Genomic DNA, 22,238 nt, shown 5'->3' on the forward strand with positions numbered 1-22,238 from the left:
AGCTGTTTTACAGCAGCGTTTTGCCATAGACTATCTTTTAGCCCGTCAGGGAGGGTTCTGTACGTTAGTTGGACGCCGTGGATGTGCTGTGCATTTTCATTCTTTGAATAGAACTATTGAGGATGAGCTTGCCAATTTACAATCATACATTCAAAATAATATCCATGCTCATTACTCACCTTTTGAGTGGCTAACCAATTGACTCCCTGATTGGTCTTGGCTCAGACAGTTTTTCTATGCTATAATTATTATTATTGTATTAATTGCAACCTGTTGTTTTATTCAATGTATTCCAAATTTATTCGCATTGTTTCGTCCCGCTTCCCCCTCTCTTAACCCTCTTCAATTGCGATACATTTATAAATCTTTGAATCCTCCATTTAAAATAAAAAACGAGGATATGTAGAGTTGTAATTGCAGGAATGTTCCAATCTCGGATGGCAAACCTCAGATAAAGAATGTTTCCAAGCAAATACAACTCAGGCAAACAAAGTCACTAATCTATGGATAAAGGAGGATTAGAGAGGGGAAGTAGACATATGTTAGACTTTAACTATTAATTGTATGGATTACTGTACTAAACAGTAACGAAAGTTAAGCAGTAACCAAAGTTAACCAATGATGAAGGATAACTAAAAATGTATATAAATGCAAGACTATACTCCAGTAAAGATCATCATAATTCAGTTGAGCATAATCCAACAACTTGGCTGCCTCGACATTACAACAGTCACCCAATGTTTAGTGAAAGATGTCAAATGATATGGGGTATGCCCAGTGTTATTACTGGAATTAAAGGGGAAAACCATGTAGGACAAACTTTCCTGGAAACAGATTCATACCCCACCTCTGACCAATGAGATTGCAGAATATGATAACAGAAAGAGATGTTAGACCTTTGGAAATTGTATAAAAATCTTGTAAGATTGGAAACTTGATTCTCAATATCTCTTGACATTGGGATTCCACTTTTGCAAAAGTTTAATAAACAGCTCTGAATTTGTTCCTAGCTGTCTTTTTTATTTTTCTGAGAAATGGCGCCCGAACAGGGACCTTCTGAAATATATTAAAAGGGTTTTCTTTTTATGTGGTTTTCAGGAATAAGACTTTCTTTCCCTTTAGAGGACGACACACTCTCCTTTTGGTAGACACCACCGCTGAGTTCAGTGTACAGGAGGTGAAGTTTTTCGGCCTCATAAGGGGGAAAGCTCTTCTACCCAGACAGAGAGACCTGTGAATAAAAGGGCTGAGCAACCCTGTGAGGACCCAGGAGAATGAACAAAAGTAAGAATGAACAAAACTCCCCCTAACCCAACCAGAGGTCAATTCAGTGACCAATCGGGATTACAGATGTGACCACATGACATGAACTACATCTCCCATGAGGCATTAACTACATCTCCCATGAGGCATTCCCTTAAGGGGACAGCTCTCATTCCCAAACTATATACTGTCTAACCAGCACAGGGATCATATTCAGCAACTTTCAGTTTCTCCTGACAAATAGATTGATAGAGGTCAGAAGGACTGGCTCTGGGATGTGTAGATCACCATACTCACAAATCACAGAAAACCAGCATGGGTTTGTTGAAAAGATTGTGCCAAAATAATCATTTTATTCTTTGACAAAGTGACTAAATTAGTGGTTCTGTTTTAGGCCCTGTACTCTACAATATCTAGATGAGGGAATAGAAGGGGAACTCATCAAATTTGCAGATGACACTAAGCTGTCAGGAATAGCCAATACCCCAGAAGACAAGTTCAGAATCCAAAAAGATCTTGACAAACATGAGGAATGGGCCCTATCCAAGAAAATGAAATTGAACCAAAAACCCAAAAGATACAAGTGCAGATTAGGCGAAACCTAGTTTGAAAACAGTAACTGTTAGAGGAACCTTGGAGTCCTAGTGGACAATCACTTAAATATTAGCCAGCCAATACAATCCTTGATTGCATAAACAGAGGCATAAATCAGCTGAAACCTTTGCATAAACAGAGACATAAACCAGCTGAACCAGCTGTTCCTTTGAGGCGAGTGGCAGGGCTCAGTGTGATGAGTGACATCACCCACCCATTCACATGACCACGCCTATCCAGCCAGAGAATCGGTTGTTAAAAAATTTGCAGCCCACCACTGGATCCGAAACTTCAGGCTTTCAGAGGATCAAGCTACTTTGAAAATATTTATTCAAATATTGTTCACTGATGGTGAAAGGGCAGTGATTTTGGTTTTGTAATTCTTATGTGAATTTTTTTTTCATAATGGAAGACTGACAAAATTAGTCAAGTGGGACGTAGAAGGAACTTTTATATATCAATAAATGGGCTGAAAAGATTGGAGGTAGAATGAGAAGTTAAACCCATTTTTTAAAAATGGCTTTAACTTCACATTTCCCCCTCCATCCTTCCTTTCACTAATTGTAGCTAAATCTCTTTTTTCTTGCACTGTCCACCTCCAAGTCCAGACTAATCTTTTCAAACCACTGAAATCTTCATTACTTTTGGCTAGAAAAAAAATATTCTTTTACTCCAAAGGTCTTAAGGTTCCTACTCAAATTTCCTGAGTAGTATTCCCTACTCAACAACAAAAATAAAACTTCATGTCTCTCTCTCTCTTTTCTTTTTGCTTTGTGCTATTTATATTTATTTTTCAGTAGGTGCCTTGCTTCATTTTGTAATTCTACATTTTCACTAATCACATATGAGTCCTTTTTCTCCATCATGGTGCCTTTTTTTGAGGTAAAAAAAAATTAAAGGTCAATTTTTAAAAGGTTGAACTTTCTCTTCATTTTGGTACTTTCTTTCAATGCTTCTTTTTCATTGGGATCTATGGTTATTATTATTACAGGCTGACTTTAGGGTTTCCAAGCCTCCTTGGCTGCCCAGAACATGAATTTTAAAAGACAGCTATAAGAATTGAACTCACTAAAGAAAAACCAATACAAATATTAATTTCCCTCAACTATGTGTCTCTGCCAGCCCTGTGAGCTCCCCTCACTTTAGGGCTGAGTTTGCCATCAGGCACAAGACACAATATACTTTTTCTCTAGTCACTTATAAGACTTTATTTTCCCAATCTTCATTTCTACATTGTGGCACCTTATTTTGAGGTAAACTTTTTTAAAGGTGCTCAAGTTTCTCTCCATTTTGGCACTTTTCTTTTGATGCCTCTTTTTCATCTATTCTTCAGGATTATTCTCATTATTACAGGCTGTATTTAGGGTTTCCAAGCCTCCTTGGCTGCCCAGAGGAATTAATTTGAAAGGCAGTAATTGAAAAAGAAAAACCAATACAAATCTTAATTTTCTTCAACCTGTCGCTTTCCTCCCTGTGTCTCGCCCTGATCTCCCCTCACTTCAGGGCTGAGTTTGCCACAAGACACAGGCTGGGTTTCTTAGAGAGACTTTCGTTCCTTGTCATTTGACCGCCCTGCCATTTCTGACAGGATTTTGCTCATTTTTGATGCCTTCTGGGAATCCCTTCAGAGAAGCTGCTCTCCAGGAACCGGATTTTTGAATCTCCACAGAAATATTCTCAGTCTTCACAAGATTACAGGCGCTTCTTAGAGATTAAAAAGAGGCAAATCTACAAACTAACGCCTGCCGGAGAGGCCACTTCCTTTCTAGATAGGCAATGATAGAGGGAAACTTTCCTTCAACTTTAACGTCCATCATCATCCCAGCCCCGCATGGAACATGACGTCGTGCGCCCTTGCAGGGTCTTCTCGCAATGCGCACAGGATCCTCTAGGGGGCTCCCTGGAAGAGCCGGGCAGCTCCTTCCGCGCCCCCGCCTTACAAGAAAACTGAGCATGCGCCTGCCTCTTTCCCAAGTCAGTAGAGCTGTGTGGTTCCCGAGGCATTTAACAGCAAAGGCTTGAAAGCGTGTCCTCTCTTTCTACAGTGCCCGATTCTGCCTTTGGGTCAGCCTTTCCAGCAAGCAAAGAGGCTGCAGGGAAGTCTTGGACTTGGAGATCCAGACGTGAGTCGGAAGTCATTGATGGGTGGCGGGGGATTATCTCCCGTGCTGGAGACTCGCATGGAGACATGCAAAACTTCTATCAGGCTTGGAGTCGTGAGAAGGGGTTGTGGTGGTCCCATGTTCCCCTGCCGCCCCTGTGTGTGCAAGGGCAAGGCAGGGCGGAAAGCAAAGCTTCGGATTTATCCACGGAGGGAGGGAAACAAGGTCGCAGAAAAGAGGACTTATGCTCCATTTCGACGGGAAAAGCTCTGCATGGGAGGGAGGAGGAGAGGTCGTTTTTGCAAAACAGAGATTTGTGCCTCCAAGTCAGCCTTGACTCCTGTACAGTTTCCTGCACATTTCTTGGCTCCATTTTCAGAAGAGGTTTTTCCTCGCCTCCCCTTTCTTCGACCTAGAGAAGCGAACGAACAAAGGCTGCAATTCGTGTGCAAGGGGCAGGGTGCAAGGTGTGGAAGGACTGGAACTCGGTTTCCTGCTTTCCCATCTTTCCCCACTGTCACCAGTTTGGTTCTGCTGCCCAATGAATGAGGAAGATGTTGGAGGAGGGCCAACAGGCCAGTGTTTTTTGTCAAGCTTGGCCTTTGTAAAGCCTAGGTGTTGAACTTCCTAGAATGGTTTATTGGTGGTGCAGTGGTTTGAGTGCATGCTACTTCTGCTGATTATTGGCTGCCAGCAGTTTGGCACTTTGGGTCTCACCAGGCTCAAGGTTGACTCAGCCTTCCATCCTTCTGAGGTGGGTAAAATGAGGACCCAGCTTGTTGGGGGCAATAGGCTGACTCTGTATACAAACTGCTTAGAGAGGGCTGTAAAAGCACTGTGAAGTGGTATATAAGTCTTAGTGCTATTTACTTATTAAATGGATTTAGAGAGTACCTCATGTCAATTGTTGTTTGTGATCTGGGACATTTATGATTTGGATTGTGCAAATTGTTCTTAACTATGCAGCCATAGAAATGATATTAAACTGTATATTAAATTATATGAAATAAAATTATAGTTAGCCATAGAGAGCCATTTGGTTCAATAATGAAAGCGCAAGGCTTGAAACCAAGAGATTAACTTCTAGGTCTAGTCCAAACTTTGGCATGAAAGCCTTGAGCCCATCCCAACTCTCAGCCCAATCTACCACACAGGGCTTTTGTGTGAGAAATAATAAGGAGCATTATGTATAATTGCTGCCTAGAGTAATTTATAATAATACAGAAGACATGAACATAACAATTAAATTTTAATAAAAACTAGGAAGCAGAAATCAAAAGCATATTTAAATGTATTTTTCTAATATATTGATAGACATTGATGGGTTCTCTGCAATTTTCCCCATAAGTAGAGAGATCAAGCTTACTAATACGTTCCCTCCTCCACCATTCCAGACATTGGTAGGTTCATCCAAATCTGTCTTTTTCCCCCCTTCTGTTCCCCCTTCCCATTTCGCCCTTGATAAGGATGCTCAGTAGTCAATTAATCACCCTAGTAAACACCCTGAATTATTTCTTTTCAATTTCAGGTATGTAAGCTGGAAATATTTTCTGGTTCTTCTGGAGTTTTAAGTATCTTGTCTGGGAAGAGAGCTGAATGGCCTTGGAAAATTTCGCCAGACCTCTTGTGAACAGAAAGACCTGTGGAGATCCAAGGGTCCATTTTGGAGCTGTATTAGAGACCAGAGAAAAGATGAAGGGACAACCTCCAGTAGGTGCCGAAATTAGAAAGGGCCCTCTAGCTGCTCAGCCTTGGAGCTGTGGGAGGAATGGGGCAATGAATCCTGGGCAGAAGAGCCATGAAGAGGCATCCAATAGTTCAGACGTCCAATGCTGCCACCTCAGAAAAGTGCAGTTCCAGGAGGGGAGCCGTCCCCGAGATGTTTGCACTCAGCTTCACTACCTTTGTTGTCAGTGGCTGCAACCAGAAAAACACACCAAGGCTCAGATGCTGGACCTGGTGCTCCTGGAACAATTGCTGGCTGTCCTTCCTCCAGAGATGGCAAAATGGGTGCGGGAGTGTGGAGCAGAGACCAGTTCCCAGGCGGTGTCCCTGGCTGAAGGCTTCTTGCTGACTCAGGAGGAGGAAAACATGAAAGAAGAGTTGCAGGTGGGAGAATGTAATTATGGCAGCATTAAAGAGGATCTCTCCGAATTTGTCAATTCTTCTCTGGCAGAATTTTCTGGGATTATTAACTCCTAAGGGAATTTGTTCTATTCTTCCAGAGCATGTATTTGGGGCAATTCTTCCATTCTATTTCTACTTTCAGCAATGGATATTGAGGGTTGCTAGTTGGAAGGTGCAATATAATAATTCATTTATATCTCTGTGCTCTTCCTTTGTTTCTTGTATCACATCATGTCCAGAAATGCGGGGAAGCTGTGACTGAGTATACGAAGGGGAGGAAAGATTCATTCAGATCTTCTCAAGACCTGCTCTTCAGGGAGAACTTCCAGGAAGATCAAAGTCAAGACGCTACGCAAGGTAAGAAAAGCTCTTTCTGCGTGAAGTGAGATTTCAACATTTAGCTGGTCCTTTCGCTCCACTTTATTGGATTGTCTCTCTTTAACAAATCTGCTTCCACTATTTTTCTCTTTCTCATAGAGAGTGGAAAGCTGACCTTGGACTTTTTAGAATCACCTCTTTGTGCTGGAGCTGAAGGATTAGCCGAACCGCTACTTCAGGTAAGGAGGACAAACATCGGAAAAGGTCCGTAAATCTTCAATGGATTATATTTTGTTCTAGAGTTCAATGTATAAAATTGCTTTTTCTACGCAATATGAATTTGACATCAGGTCATTGAACATTCACACTCAGCATAGCCTCCCCTCTTCCTTCTAAGGCAAAGGTGTCAAACTCAATTTCATTCAGGGCCGACTCACGGCTGTGATTGACCTCATGGGGGTCCAGGCGGGCATGGCTAACTGGGAGGGCATGGCTAGTTTGACGCCACTCCCCAAACTGCTGCTTCCTTTTCACATTGGGTAGACCAGGATGGCTCCACAGGCAGGATCCAACCACTTCACGGGCCTTGAGTTTGATACCCCTGTTCTAAGAGGATCCTCTGTGAGATGCCTTCTCCACCCATCCTGCTTCATCATTAGGTTTCATTGATCAGACTCTTGTCAGCATCAGGGTGCCTCCTTCTGTCTCCCAGGGTCTCATACACCATTACAAAAAACATATCCTTTTTTGTCTTTTAAAAAACATCTTTGGGACAACCGTGACTTGATGATTGAGAATCTCTATAGACATAAGAGTTCTTTTGCAAGTTCTTCCAATTCCTTCATGAAGGTTTGGAGTTTGGGTACGTTGGTCCTTCAGTGGATAAAATAAGCCATTGGAAAACAGGTGGGTTTTGCCAGTATTTTGCTCTGCCCATCCTAGGAAGAATGGGAGTCACTGACAGGTAATGGATTTAAGACACAGCTATCAATTGACAAAGAATATTTTAGTTCGTTGCACTGTAAGGCATTCCAAACACTTCCAGCTTGATCAAACATGATTTGGTTGTGCCATTAGCCAAAAGCGGTGTGATCTTATTCTTAATTCTGCAGAAGATTCTCTCTTTTTTTTCAATGGATCTCTTTCCTAGAATTGTTGGAGGAAAATTATCCAATTTTTCTTGGGATTATCTGTTAATAAGGAACCTTGTGTCCTTTTTCAGGATATTGTTTCTTATGAGGAAGTGGCTGTGTATTTCTCCGAGGAGGAGTTGTCTCAACTGGATGCTGACCAAAAAGAGCTTTACAGAGAAGTCATGCTGGAGAATTCCAGGAATCTCTTTTCTCTGGGTAAGAAACCCTTTCTATGATCAGGAATATAGAGTAGGGCCTTGAATGTTATTTCTGATTTTTTTAATCATTTATTTACAGTGCATTCAGAAAGTATTCAGACCCCCTTCACTTTTTCAATTTTGCTATGCTGCTGCATGATTCTACAGTTGTTGAAATGAGTATTTTGTATTTTATGAGATGAAAACATAAAAAACCCAATTTATTTAGTAAGGGAGGCTATGCAGATTTCCAATTTTTCTTTGAATAAACTTCCTTCTTTTATAAAGTCAGTTTGGTCAAATGGTTAAGATACCAGGCTAGAAACTGCGTGGCTGTGAATAGTAGTTGTACCTTAGGCATGAATGCTGGCTGGGTGACTTTCGGCCAAAACTCTCAGCTCAACCCATTTCACAGAGTTGTTGTTGGGAAAATAGCAGGAGGAAGGAATAATGGGTTTGTCTGCTGCCTTTATTATTTGCATAAAGCAAATATACAGTGCATTCAGAAGGTATTCAGTCTCCTTTCATTTTGTCAATTTTGTTATGCCGCAGCCTGATTCTACGGTTGTTGAAATTCATTTTTTTCTCATTAGTCTACACTTGTTGCCCAATAATGACAAAGTGAAAACAAAATTTTAGAAATGTGTGTAAATTTATTACTTTCTAGCCTGGGGTCTTAACCTTTTGACCAAACTGATTTTAGGGAAGAAGGAAATGTATTGAAAGAAAAATTGGAAAACTGCATAGCCTGGCTTTTTGCCTAAAGGAAATTGTGTTTTTTTTTAAAATAACTTTCTGCTCATGAAATGCAAAATACTCATTTCATACAGAAGATATTAGGAAGCCTCTGAGGACGAGGCTGAATGTACTGAGGAAGGTTCCGGCTACCAGGATTGTCCTATTCCCTCCTGAACCTGGTGAGTGGGTTCCTGATAGCCCTGAGCTGCTATCACCAAGACCGGATGACCTCTGAGAGGGTTGTTCCCTTCTTAGAGATATGCCCACCTTTGTACTGAGTTTGGCATTAGCCTAAGTTGAGGGTGGGGAGCAATTGCCATCCAGAAATTCCTATTGACTTTCAAAGATTCGGCTCTGCAGACACATGGAGATGAGACTTTGATTGAAGTTAGGAAGTGCTGAGTATGTTCCTGCCCAAGCATGATAAATTGTCCAGTACATTTTGGGATTTTGTAGCACCATGGAATTGTCCCAGGTGAAAGATTAGATGAGGGCTAGGATCCAAGCCTATTATAGGAGGATCATTAGAGATATGCTTGGAAATGGTTCTTTGGTATAATCTTTGTTTGGACTCTACATGTTTGCCCACCAAAGAGATGAAATATATTGATTATTCTTTGGCTAAATTTCAGAAGGAATTTATTGTTCCCCTATTCTTGCTACAGTTCTCATTTTTCTTTTTCAAGGCTTTAATGGGCAAGAGAATAAGAATTGCAAGGAGGAGCACCAAGCAATCCATTCGAAAGGTGGGGAAAAAAGGAAATTTGTAGATCAGATGCAACCAAAGAGTGATGAAACAAAGCAATCACAAAGTGGAATTAAAAAAAGTCTTCCTCATGTCAGTTGGCTTCCTAACCATACAATGATTGATACAGGAGAAAGACCATATAAATACATGGAGTTTGGAAAGAGGTTTAATAAATCCGATCATCTCATTTCTCATAAAAAAGCACATTCAGAAAATAAACGATTTACCTGCATGGAGTGTGGAAAGACCTTCTCTTACAGTTACCTTGTAAGACATCAAAGGATCCACACAGGAGAACGACCGTATAAATGTATGGAGTGTGGAAAGACATTTACTTATAGTAGTCATCTTAATAACCACAGGAGAATCCACACAGGAGAACGACCATATAAATGCTTGGAATGTGGAAAGACCTTTACTCGTAGCAGTCATCTAGGTTGCCACAAGAGGATCCACACAGGAGAGAAGCCATATCAATGCATGGAGTGTGATGAGACCTTCTGTTATTATAAAACTTTTATAATCCATCAAAGGAATCACAGAGGAGAAAGTCCTTATATATGCATGAAATGTGGAAAAACCTTTACTTGTAGCAGTAGTCTTAAATCCCACAACTTGATCCACACAGGAGAGAAGCCTTATCAATGCATGGAGTGTGGAAAGAGCTTTAGGAAGAGTGGTAATCTTAATACCCACAAGAGAATCCACACAGGAGAGAAGCCGTATCAATGCATGGAGTGTGATGAGACCTTCTGTTATTATAAGACACTTTTAACCCATCAGAGGAATCACATAAGAGAAAGAACTTAAAAATGCATGTAGTGTTGAAAGACGATTACTTGTAGCTGTCATCTTTAATTCCCACAAGAGGTTCCACGCAGGAGAGAATCCATGGAGCGTTGAAATGGTTTTAGGAAGGATAGTCGTCTTACTTCCCATAATAGGATTCATATAGGAGAGAAACCATATCAATGTATGGAGTGTAGAAAGATCTTTACTCGTAAAGGTCTTAATTCCCACAAGAGGAGCTAGACGGAAGAGAAGTTGTATAAATGTGTGGAATGTGGAGGGGACCTTAGAAACAGTTGTGATCTCACTTCTCATAAGAGAATCCATACAGGTGAGAAACCATATGAAACTACAGTGTATGCATGTAGTGAGGAAAGAGCTTTTCAGGGAGTAATGCTCTTACTCGCCATAGAAGGAACCACACGTGGGAGAAACCATATCAAGAAGTGTGGGTAGAGTTCCATGAGAAATCTAGGTAGTCCTCAAGTTTATGACTGCAATTGAGCCCAACATTTCTCTTGCTAAGTGAGAGAGTTATTAAAATGTGTATTTTCCCCATATGACAAGTTTTCTTGCCGCATTTCTTAACCGAATCACTGTAATTGTTAAGTTAGTAACACTGTTGTGAAATGAATCTGGCTTCCCCATTGGCCTGGCTTCTCAGAAGCTCACAGAAGGTGATCACATGACCCAAGGACACTGCAGCTGACATGAATCCGTTGCCAAGCATCTGAAGTTTGATCAGGTGACCATCGGGATGTTCCTAAGTGTGAAAAATGGTCATGTCACGTTTTTCAGTGCTTGTATAACTTTGAATAATCACTATATGAACTGTAATAAATTGAGGATTACCTATAGCTGTCTAAAATATACAAGTTCCATTTCAGTAATAATCGAAATAAATTGTAGACCTTCTTAGATATGTATGCATAAATTCCCTTTCTCATGCAAACCCGAACAGTCTGGATCCCTAATCCTGCTTGTGGTTTTTCCCAAGTCCAAATACAGAAAGGCTTTTTCTACATGTAGAAATATTCTTAATTGTTTAATAACATTTCTTATTGTTCTTTTTTATTCTTTCAAATATCCCAAAATACTAAATACAATTATCATGTTCCCATCTAACAGTGAGGATGCTTTCCTTACAAAGTCGGATCTCCTTGAATGGAAAGGGAGTGGGCGTCCCACAAATAAAGGATACTTTGCCCTTCCACACCCAGTATGAGCAACCTCGCCAAGAATAGCGCGCACAGCAGCAACCTCGAGGAGGAGATAAGCGCGGCCAAGCACCCCTTTGGGAAAGCTGCTCTGGTCTGGTCTGGGTGCTTGCCCTCCATTTCCCAGGGCTCCGGGCAGTCCACCCCACCATCGGGGGCCCTCCGTGTGGCCTGAGAGGGATGGCAAGGCCTCTCTGGTGGACGAGGCTTTGGTGCTTGTCCTGGTCTGATCTTCCTCTGCTGCAGATCTCTGGACCCCCCCTCCCAGCCTTACCTTCCCCCTCACAGAAGATGGAGAATGCTGCTGCTGCATGTAGGAGCGCGGTGGAGAAAAATTGTAGGAAGCAGTTTCCTCCAGGTCCATCTTTTGCCTTGACAGATCTCTGGAGAGGAAAGAAGGGTGGCAGGTGAGTTGCGTGAAGGAAGGCTGCCCCAACAAGCCAGCATCTTTACTATACACCAGGGGTCCCCAACCACCGGTCCGCGGACCGGGACCGGTCCGCGGAACAACTCCTACCAGGTCCGCGGCTTGCTGGGCGCCGCCATCTTTTTTTCATGAAAAAGTGCTTCTGGTGAGCTTTTCGGGTAGAAAGCTCACCGGAAGCACTTTTTCATCAAAAGATGGCGGCGCCAGCTGATGCCGGAAGGGCCGGCGCCCAGCTGATGCCGGTACCGGGCCGCGGCGTCAAAAGGTTGGGGATCACTGCTATACATGACTGGAAACAAGGATTTCCTGTCAAAAAGGGCCAGCCTCCCTCGTGCAGGACTGAGGAGGGCTGCTCCCCTGCCACCTCCTCTTGCTCTCCAGAGATCTGTCAAGGCAGAAGTTGGAGCTTTCTGCAAACTTTCTCCTCCACCCTTCCACACTCAGCAATATCCTCTTCCGCCTCTTGCTTTGCTGAGACGGGTACCGGACAGGGAAACAAACCCCAATGACGTCTGATATTGATAGAAGAACGTCTCCTTCGGCATGCTGTGCATGCACACACACGCGTACAGACACACACCCCAATCCAAGTTTGGAGACTTATATCCACATCTAGCTTGCAAACTGCCAATGCCTGGGCTTGAGAAGAAGGCAACGAATTTTCCCCAACTTGAGTTAGCCAGTTCAACTTACTCCATCCTGACCCAGCTGTCCAAAATCAGCTGTGCCCAGTGAGTAGTAACCGACTATTCCTACCCAGCCAGTCTGAGTTGTCATAGTCTTAACATGCCCTTTGAGGGCAACCATAATGCAGAGGCTTCCCTGCAGCCCCCTGGAGGGTAAAAACAGCCTCCCCCGGTCTCCTTAGGCCCTCCGGAGGCTGAAAATGGGAAATTCTGGTATTTTCGGAAGGCCCTTTTTTCGGCCTCCCGAGGCTGCAGAGGATTCCCTTGAGCCTCTGGGAGTCCGAAAAAGGCCTCAAACAGGCCGAAAATCAGCTGGGAGGCGCACGCATGCGCAGTGCAAGGTACGTTTGGCTGGGGCTTGCGTGCCGCACAAATGGCTCTGCATGCCACGTGTGGTACGTGTGCCATTGGTTTGCCATCATGGCCCCTGATGATAGGCTCAAGATCCAGGTGGATCATGATGGACTTGAACACTGGGCTTTATCTAACAAAATGTAATTCAATGAAGAGAAGAGTAAAGTCTTACACTTAGGCAAGAAAAACCAAAAGTACACATACAGACTGGGTGAAACCAGGCTCAATAGCAGTAACTGTGAGAGGGATCTTGGAGTCTTAGTGGACAACCAGCTAAATATGAGCCAGCAGTGTGCAGCAGCTGCCAAAAAAGCTAATGCAATCCTAAGTTGCATTAACAGAGGGATCAAGTGAGGTACTAATACCATTTTATAAAGCCTTAGTAAGACCACACTTAGAGTACTGCATCCAGTTTTGGTCACCACACTATAAAAAGTTCTTGAGACTCTAGAAAGAGTTCAGAGAAGGACTAGGAGAGACATGATAGCAGTGTTCCAATATTTGAGGAGCTGCCACAGAGAGGAAGGTCAAGCTATTTTCCAAAGCACCTGAAGGTCAGACAAGGAATGATGGATGGAAACTGAACCTGGAAATAAGGAGAAATTTTCTGACAGACCAATCAATTGATGGAATAGAAGTTGCCATCGGAAGTTGTGGGAGTTTCATCACTTGAGACTTTCAGAAAGAGACTGGACTGCCATCTGTCCGTAATGGTGTAGAGTCTCCTGTTTGGGGGGGGGGGAGGGTTGGACTAGATGACCTATAAGCTCCCTTCCAACTGTTAATCACTTAAAAAATTCTCATGATGTTCTGAGCCCTTGCAAGGTGCTGAGGTGTTGCGCACAGGAACCTCTAGGGGGCTCCCTTGAAGAGCAGGGCAGCTCCCCCCGTGTCCGCCGCCCCGCTTTACAAGCGAACTGAGCATGCGCCGTCCACTTTCCGAAGTCAGGAGAGATGTGTTCCTCCAGCTTCTCCGCTTTTTCTACAGTGTCCGGTTGTACCCACTTCTAGCAAGGGAAGAGGCTGCAAGGAAGTTTGCACGGTCCGAGATCCAGACGTGAGTCGGGGTTCAGTGATGGGGCTTTTCTCCCGCGCTGGAGGCTCGCAGGGAGACCTGCAAAACTTCCATTCGACTTGGAGTCGTGGAATGGGGGGAAGCAGGGGTCCCATGTTCCCTCGCCGCCTCTGTGGAGGCAGGGGAGAAAGAAAGCAAAGTTTCGGATCCTGCGCGTTTCCCCCAGGGGAAAAAAAAGGGAGTTACAGAAAGGAGGAAGCCATTTAAACTCGTTTGGATGGGAAAAGCTCTTCGTGGGAGGGAGAGGAGGAGAGGCCGTCTTTGCAAAATATAAAATTACATTTTAACAAAAAATAGAAATTAGACATCAAAAATATTTAAATATATTTTTCTAATATTTTCATAGACATCGACATCCTGAAGGGTTCTCTGCAATTTTCCCCATAGGAAGAAATCAAGCTAACTAATAAGTTCCCCCTCCCGTTGCAGACATTAGTAGGTTCATTCTTTTTTTTTTCTTCCTTCCTTTTCCTTTTGAAGCTTTTTTAGAGACCAGAGAGAAGATGGAGGGACAACCCCCAGCAGATGCCGAAATTAGAAAAGGCCCTCCAGCTGCTCAGCCTTGGAGTTGTGGGAGGAATGGGGCAATGAATCCTGGGCAGAAGAGCCACGAAGAGGCATCCAACAGTTCAGAGGTCCAATGCTGCCACTTCAGAAAAGTGCAGTTTCAGGAGGGCAGCCGCCCCCGAGATGTTTGCACTCAGCTTCACTATCTTTGCCGTCAGTGGCTGCAACCAGAAAAACACACCAAGGCTCAGATGCTGGACCTGGTGCTCCTGGAACAATTCCTGGCTGTCCTTCCCCCAGAGATGGCAAAATGGGTGCGGGAGTGTGGAGCGGAGACCAGTTCCCAGGCGGTGTCCCTGGCTGAAGGCTTCTTGCTGACCCAGGAGGAGGAAAACATGCAAGAAGAGTTGCAGGTGGGAGAATGTAATCATGGCAGCTCTAAAGTGGATCTGTGTGCATTTCTCAGTTCTTCTCTGGCAGAATTTTCTGGGATTATTAACTCCTAAGAGAATTTGTTCTATTCTTCCAGAGGATGTATTTGGGGCAATTCTTCCATTCTGTTTCGAATTTCAGCAATGGACATTGGAGACTGCTAGTTTGAAGGTGCACTATGATAATTCATTCCTATCTCTCTGCTCTTCCTTTGTTTCTCATATCACATCATGTCCAGAAATGCAGGGAAGCTGTGACTGAGTATCCCAAGGGGAGGAAAGATTCTTTCAGACGTTCTCAAGAGCTGCTCTTCAGGGAGAACTTCCAGGAAGATCAAAGTCAAGATTCTACGCAAGGTAAGAAAAGCTCTTTCTGTGTGAGGTGAGATTTCAACATTTAGCTGATTTTTTTCCCCTCCATTTTATTGGATTGTCTCTCTTTAACAAATCTGCTTCCACTGTTTTTCTCTTTCTCATAGAGAGTAGAAAGCTGTCCTTGGAGTTTTTAGAATCACCTCTTTGTGCTGGAGCTGAATCGCTACTTCAGGTAAGGAGAAACATTGGAAAAGGTCCATAAATCTTGAATGGATTTCATTTTGTTCCAGGGTTCAATGTATAAAATTGCTGTTTCTAAGCAATATGAATTTGACATCAGGTCATTGAACATTCACACTCAGCTTAGTCTACTCTTTCCTCCAAAGGCAGGGGTGTCATACTCAATTTCATTGACGGGCGCCTCAGGGCTGTGATTGACCGGGGTTCCAGGCGGGCATGGCCGACTGGGTGGGCGTGGCTAGTTCGCCAAACTGCTGCTTCCTCTTCATATTGGGTAGAACAGGCCTAAGCCAGGCTGGTCCACTTTTTCCTCTTCACATTGGGTAGACCAGGACGGCTCCACGGGCAGGATCCAACCACTACACGGGCCTTGAGTTTGATACACCTGTTCTAAGAGGATCCTTTGTGAGATGCCTTCTCCACCCGTCCTGCTTCATCATTAGATTTCATTGACCAGACTGTTGTCAGCATCAGGGCGCCTCCTTCTGTCTCCCAGGGTTAGTCTCACACACCATTACAAAAAAAATATCCTTTTTTGTCTTTTAAAAAACATCTTTGGGACAACCGTGACCTGATGATTGAGAATCTCTATAGACATAAGAGTTCTTTTACAAGCTCTTCCAACTCCTTTGTCAAGCTTTGGAGTTTGGGTATGTTGGTCCTTCAGTGGATAAAGTAAGCCATTGGAAAACATGTCAGGTGGGTTTTGGCAGCATTTTGCTCTGCCCATCCTAGGAAGAATGGGAGTCACTGACAGGTAATGGATTTAAGACCTAACTATCAATTGACAAAGAATATTTTAGTTCGTTACACTGTAAGGCAGGGGTGTCCAACCTTGGCAACTTTAAGCCTGGAGGACTTCAACTCCCAGAATTCCCCAGCCAGCTTTGCTGGCTGGGGAATTCTGGGAGTTGAAGTCCTCCAGGCTTAAAGTTGCCAAGGTTGGACACCCCTGCTGTAAGGCATTCCAAACACTTTCCGCTCGATCAAACATTATTTGGTTGTGCCATCAGCCAAAAGCGGTGAGATCTTATTCTTTTTATATATAAAAAGTTTTTATTTTTATAACAAAAACAAAAACAAATAAAACCGTTCTATTCAACAGTGTGTCAGTTGGATACATATATCTTTGTGCACATAATAACATTATCATACATATTTTACTTATTTATGTCTATCATTGTTCTAGTCAGTATTTTATATCACGTGTATCACTTATTATATTATCCTTAACCTTGTAATTGTTGTCTTTCAATGTTATATTTCACATTCATTTTCTTACTCTGTCTAACTCATTCATTTATCAGTAATGGTATGTTACACTGTACACATATTTCAATTTCTTACTCTTTTATCCAACCATTCATAAAACAAATTCCAAATTTATAATAATCTTTTTCTTCTTAGAGAACAAGAAGGAAAAGATTATTATAAATTTGGAATTGCCACTGTCAATCTGCTCATTTCTGCACATTCCATTATTTTCTTAATTATTTCCTCGTCCATCGTAATTTTCTCATTTTTCCAATTTTGTGCAAATACAATCCTAGCTGCTGTTAATACATTAATAATCAAATACATTAACTCTTTGTTTTAACTCTCAGGCAAATTTCCCAATAAAAATGTCTCTGGTTTTAAATCTATACGCTGTTTTATCATTTTCTCCAGCCACATGTGTATTCCAGTCCAATACTTTTTAGCTTCTGTGCATATCCACCACATATGGTTGGTAGTATCCTGGTATCTTCTGGTATTTCCAGCACTTCGCCAACTTATCTTGAAACATCTTGGCAATTCTCGTTGTGGGTAGATTCCACCTGTAATACTTCTTATACAAATTCTCTTTATAGGCCGTTGACATAGTTAATTTATAGTTTCTAGACCATAATATCTGCCATTTATCCAAGTCTATCCCATCTCCAAAATTTTTCCGCCACGCAACCATTGATTCTTGTTCTTCCTCTAATTTCACTCCTAATAAATAACCATATAATTTTTTGATCAACTTCTCTTCAGTGCCTGTTAGGATTTTATCCAGTACAGTCAGTTCGTTATAAAACCTAGCCATCTTGATGTCTTTTTCATACCTTGTATGTATTTGCAAATACGAATACCAATTTATATTTATGCCTTGTAACTCTAATTCTTGCTTTATTTTGAGCTCACCTTTTTCATTTAAAATTTTGTCATATCTAATAATGTGTTCCTATTTAAAAAGCTGTATATATTTAAAAGCTTCTAATGTTGATAACCAGACTGGTATTTTCATATGATGATAGCCTCTTATTTTTTCCCATACTGTCAATAAGGCGTCCCTAATGTAGTGTCTCCTAAAATATCCATGTACATTATTTTCTTTATACCATAAAAATGCATGCCACCCCAATTGTAAATCATGCTCTTCTAGTGTTAATAATCTAACATTTTTCAATACAATCCATTCTTTCATCCACATCAGTATAGTTGCCAATTGGGTAATCCAAAACCCCCTCTCACTCTTGAATCCTGCAATAATTTTTTTAAAATTCTTGTCTTTTTCCCCTGCCAGATAAATTTCAACATCGTTTTATTTAAATCTTCAAAATATTTTTTTTCAGTCTTATTGGAATCGTCTGGAATAGATATAATATTTTTGGCAATACATTCATTTTAATTGTCGCTATTCTATCTATTAAAGATAGCTGTAAATTTTTCCATTTTTCCATGTCTATCAGAATCTGTTGTTGCAATCTCTCATAATTATCTTCCACAAGTGTTCCACATCTAGCTGTTATTTGTATCCCTAAATATTTCACTTTTTTGTAATTTGAATATTTAATTCATCCATTAATGTTATTCTGAATTCTGCAGAAGATTCCCATTTTTTTCAATGGACCTCTTTCCTAGAATGGAAGAAAATTATCCCATTATTCTTGGGATTGTGTCCTTTTTCAGGATATTGTTTCTTTTGAGAAAGTGGCTGTGTATTTCTCCGAGGAGGAGTGGTCTCAACTGGATGCTGACCAAAAAGAACTCTACAGAGAAGTCATGGTGGAGAATTCCAGGAATCTCTTTTCTCTGGGTAAGAAACCCTTTCTATGATCAAGAATGTAGAGTGGGGCCTTGAATGTTATTTCTGATTTTTAAAAAAATCATTTATTTACAGTGCATTCAGAAAATATTCCTACCCCCTTCACTTATTTCAATTTTGTTATGCTGCTGCATGATTCTACAAGTGTAGAAATCAGTATTTTGTATTTTATGACCTGAAAACATTTAAAAAAAAACAATTTCTTTTATATCAGGGAAACAGTGCAGATTTCCAATTTTTCTTTGAATAAACTTCCTTCTTTTATAAAGTCAGTTTGGTCAAATGGTTAAGATACCAGGCTAGAAAATGGGTGGCTGTGAATAGTAGTTCTGCCTTAGGCATGAATGCTGGCTGGGTGACTTTGGGCCAAAACTCTCTCAGCTCAACCCATTTCAAAGAGTTGTTGTAGGGAAAATAGCAGGAGGAAGGAATAATGGGTTTGTCTGCTGCCTTGATTATTTACATAAAGCAAAGGAAGGATATACAGTGCATTCAGAAGGTATTCAGTCTCCTTTCATTTTGTCAATTTTGTTATGCCACAGCCTGATTCTACAGTTGTTGAAATTCATTTTTTTTCTCATTAATCTACGCTTGTTACCCAATAATGACAAAGTGAAAACAAAATTTTAGAAATGTGTATAAATTCATTACTTTCTAGCCTGGGGTCTTAACCTTTTGATCAAACTGACTTTATGGAAAGAAGGAAATGTATTGAAAGAAAAATTGAGAAACTGCATAGCCTGGCTTTTTGCATAAGGGAAATTGTTTTTTTAAAAAAAATAACTTTCTGTTCATGAAATGCAAACTACTCATTTCATCGAAGATATTAGGAAGAATCTAAGGAAGAGGCTGAATATACTGAGCAAAATTCTGGCTACCAGGATTCGCTATTCTTTCCTGAACCTGGTCAGTGGGTTCCTGATAGCCGTAAGCTGCTATAACCAAGACCAGATGACTTATGAGGGGTTTATTCCCTTCTTAGACATATGCCCACTTGTGTACCGAGTTTGGCATTAGCCTAAGTTGAGGATGGGGAGCTATTTCCATCCAGAAATTCCCTTTGATTTTGAAAGATTCTGCTCTGCGGACAAGTGGAGCTGAGACTTTGATTGAAGTTAGGAAGTGCTGAGTACGTTGCTGCCCTAGCATGATACATTGTCCAATATACTTTGGGAGTTTGTGGCACCATGGAATTGTCCCAGGTCAAAGATTAGTTAAGGGCTGTGATCTAATCCTATTATAGGACCATATTAGAGATATGCTTGGAAATGGGTCTTTGCTATAATCTTACGTTGGACTCTTCATGTTTTTCCACAAAACAGATGAAATATATTGATGATTCTTTGGCTAAATTTCGGAAGAAAAGTTTTGATTGTTCCCCTATTCTTGCTACAGTTCTCATTTTTCTTTTTCAAGGCATTAATGGGCAAGAGAATAAGAATTGCGAAGAGGAACACCAAGTGATCCATTCGAAAGGTGGAAAAAGGAAATTTGTAGATCAGATGCAACCAAAGAGTGATGAAGCAAAGCAATCACAAAGTGGAATTAAGAGAAGTCTTCCTCGGGTCAGTAGGCTTCCTAACCATACAGTGATTGATACGAGAGAAAGACCATATAAATTCATAGAGTGTGGAAAGTGGTTCAATAAATCCGATCATCGCATTTCTCATAACAAGACACATTCAGAAGATAAACAATTTACCTGCATGGAATGTGGAAAGACCTTTACTCGTAGCAGTAATCTTAATATCCATAGGAGGATCCACACAGGAGAGAAACCATATCAATGCATGGAGTGTGGAAAGACCTTTACTCGTGGCAGTCATCTTAATACCCACAGGAGAATCCATACAGGAGAGAAACCGTATCAGTGCATGGAGTGTGATGAGACCTTCTGTTATTATAAGACTTTTATAATCCATCAAAGGAATCACAGAGGAGAAAGACCTTATAAATGCATGAAATGTGGAAAAAGCTTTACTGGTAGCAGTAGTCTTAAATCCCACAACTTGATTCACACGGGAGAGAAGCCATATCAATGCATGGAGTGTGGAAAGTGTTTTAGGAAGAGTGGTAATCTTAATACCCACAGGAGGATCCACACAGGAGAGAAACCGTATCAATGCATGGAGTGTGGAAAGACCTTTACTCATGGCAGTCATCTTAATACCCACAGGAGGATCCACACAGGAGAGAAACCGTATCAGTGCATGGAGTGTGATGAGACCTTCTGTTATTATAAGACACTTTTAACACATCTGAGGAATCACACAGTAGAAAGAACTTATAAATGCATGTAGTGTGGAAAGACATTTACTCGTAACCGTCATCTTACTTCCCACAAGAGAGAAGCCATATTGAGGCATGGAGAATGGGAAGGGTTTTAGGAAGAGTAGTCAACTTACCTCCCAAAATAGGACTTACACAGGAAAGAAACCATATCAATGTATGGAGTGTAGAAAGATCTTTACTCGTAAAGGTCTTAATTCCCACAATAGAAGCCAAACAGAAGAGAAATCATATTAATGTGTGGAATGTGGAGGGGACCTTAGAAAGACTTGTGATCTCACTTCCCATAAAAGAATCCATACAGGGGAAAAACCAAATGAAACCATATACATGTAGTGAGGAAAGAGCTTTGCAGGGAGTAATGCTCTTACTCGCCATAGAAGGAACCACACGTGGGAGAAACCATATCAAGAATTGTGGGTAGAGTTCCATGAGAAATCCAGGTAGTCCTCAAGTTTATGACTGCAATTGAGCCCAACATTTCTGTTGCTAAGTGAGAGAGTTATTAAAATGTGTATTTTCCCCATATTACAAGTTTCCTTGCCACATTTCTTAACAGAATCAGTGTAATTGTTAGTAACGCTGTCCTGAGGTGAATCTGGCTTCCCCATCGGCCTGGCTTCTCAGAAGCTCACAGAAGGTGATCACATGACCCAAGGACACTGCAGCTGACATGAATCCGTTGCCAAGCATCTGAAGTTTGATCAGGTGACCATCGGATGTTCCTGAGTGTGAAAAATGTTCATAACTCACATTTTTCAGTGCTTCAATAACTTTGAATAATCACTATATGAACTGTAAAAAAAATGAGGACTACCTATAGTTGTCTAAAATATCATACAAGTTCCATTTCAGTAGTAATCGAAATAAATTGTAGACCTTCTTAGATATGTATGCATAAATTCCCTTTCTCGTGCAAACCCGAACAGTCTGGATCCCCAATCCTGCTTGTGGTTTTTGATAAGTCTAAATACAGAAAGGCCTTTTCTACATGTAGAAATATTCTTAATTCTTTAATTACAATATTCTTATTGTTTTTCATTATAGTTTCAAATATTCCAAAATACCAAATATAATTATCACGTTCCCATCTCACAGTGTGGATGCTTTCCTTACAAAGCCAAGTCTCCTCGTATGGAAAGGGAGTGGGCTTCCTCTGACTCACACACTTTGCCCTCCCACACCCAGTACGAGCAACCTCGCCAAGAAGAGCGAGTACAGCAGCAGCAACCTCAAGGAGGACATAAGCGCAGCCAAGCACCCCTTTGGGAAAGCTGGTCTGCGCCTGGCTGGGTGCTTGTCCTCCATTTCCCAGGGCTCCGGGCAGTCCATGCCACCATCGGGGGCCCTCCGTGTGGCCTGAGAGGGATGGCGAGGCCTCTCTGGTGGACAAGGCTTTGGTGGTTGTCCTGGTCTGATCTTCCTCTGCTGGAGACCTCTGGATCCTCCCACCCAGCCTTACCTGCCCCCCTCGCAGAAGTTGGAGGATGCTGCTGCTGCATGTACAAGCACGGAGGAGAAAGTTTGCAGGAAGCAGTTTCCTCCAGGTCCATCTTTTGCCTTGACAGATCTCTGGAGAGGAGGAAGGGTAGCAGGCGAGTTGCGTGAAGGAAGGCTG

General features: G+C 41.8%; 1 pseudogene across 1 annotated transcript; it reads left to right on the top strand.

Annotated features, from left to right (window-relative positions):
* Positions 1-3,820: 3,820 nt before the first annotated feature.
* Positions 3,821-21,506, top strand: LOC148131718 (uncharacterized; annotated as a pseudogene). The gene is made up of 11 exons (XR_015747378.1): positions 3,821-3,980; positions 5,488-6,068; positions 6,326-6,443; positions 6,564-6,643; positions 7,627-7,753; positions 9,159-10,028; positions 14,249-14,688; positions 14,946-15,063; positions 15,186-15,253; positions 18,196-18,322; positions 19,748-21,506. The product of XR_015747378.1 is annotated as an uncharacterized LOC148131718 (transcript).
* Positions 21,507-22,238: the final 732 nt, after the last annotated feature.

Source organism: Notechis scutatus, chromosome 2 (assembly GCF_049901735.1).
Source record: "Notechis scutatus isolate UNSWTSFEM ecotype Mainland chromosome 2, rNotScu1.2, whole genome shotgun sequence".
Classification (NCBI taxonomy): domain Eukaryota; kingdom Metazoa; phylum Chordata; class Lepidosauria; order Squamata; family Elapidae; genus Notechis; species Notechis scutatus.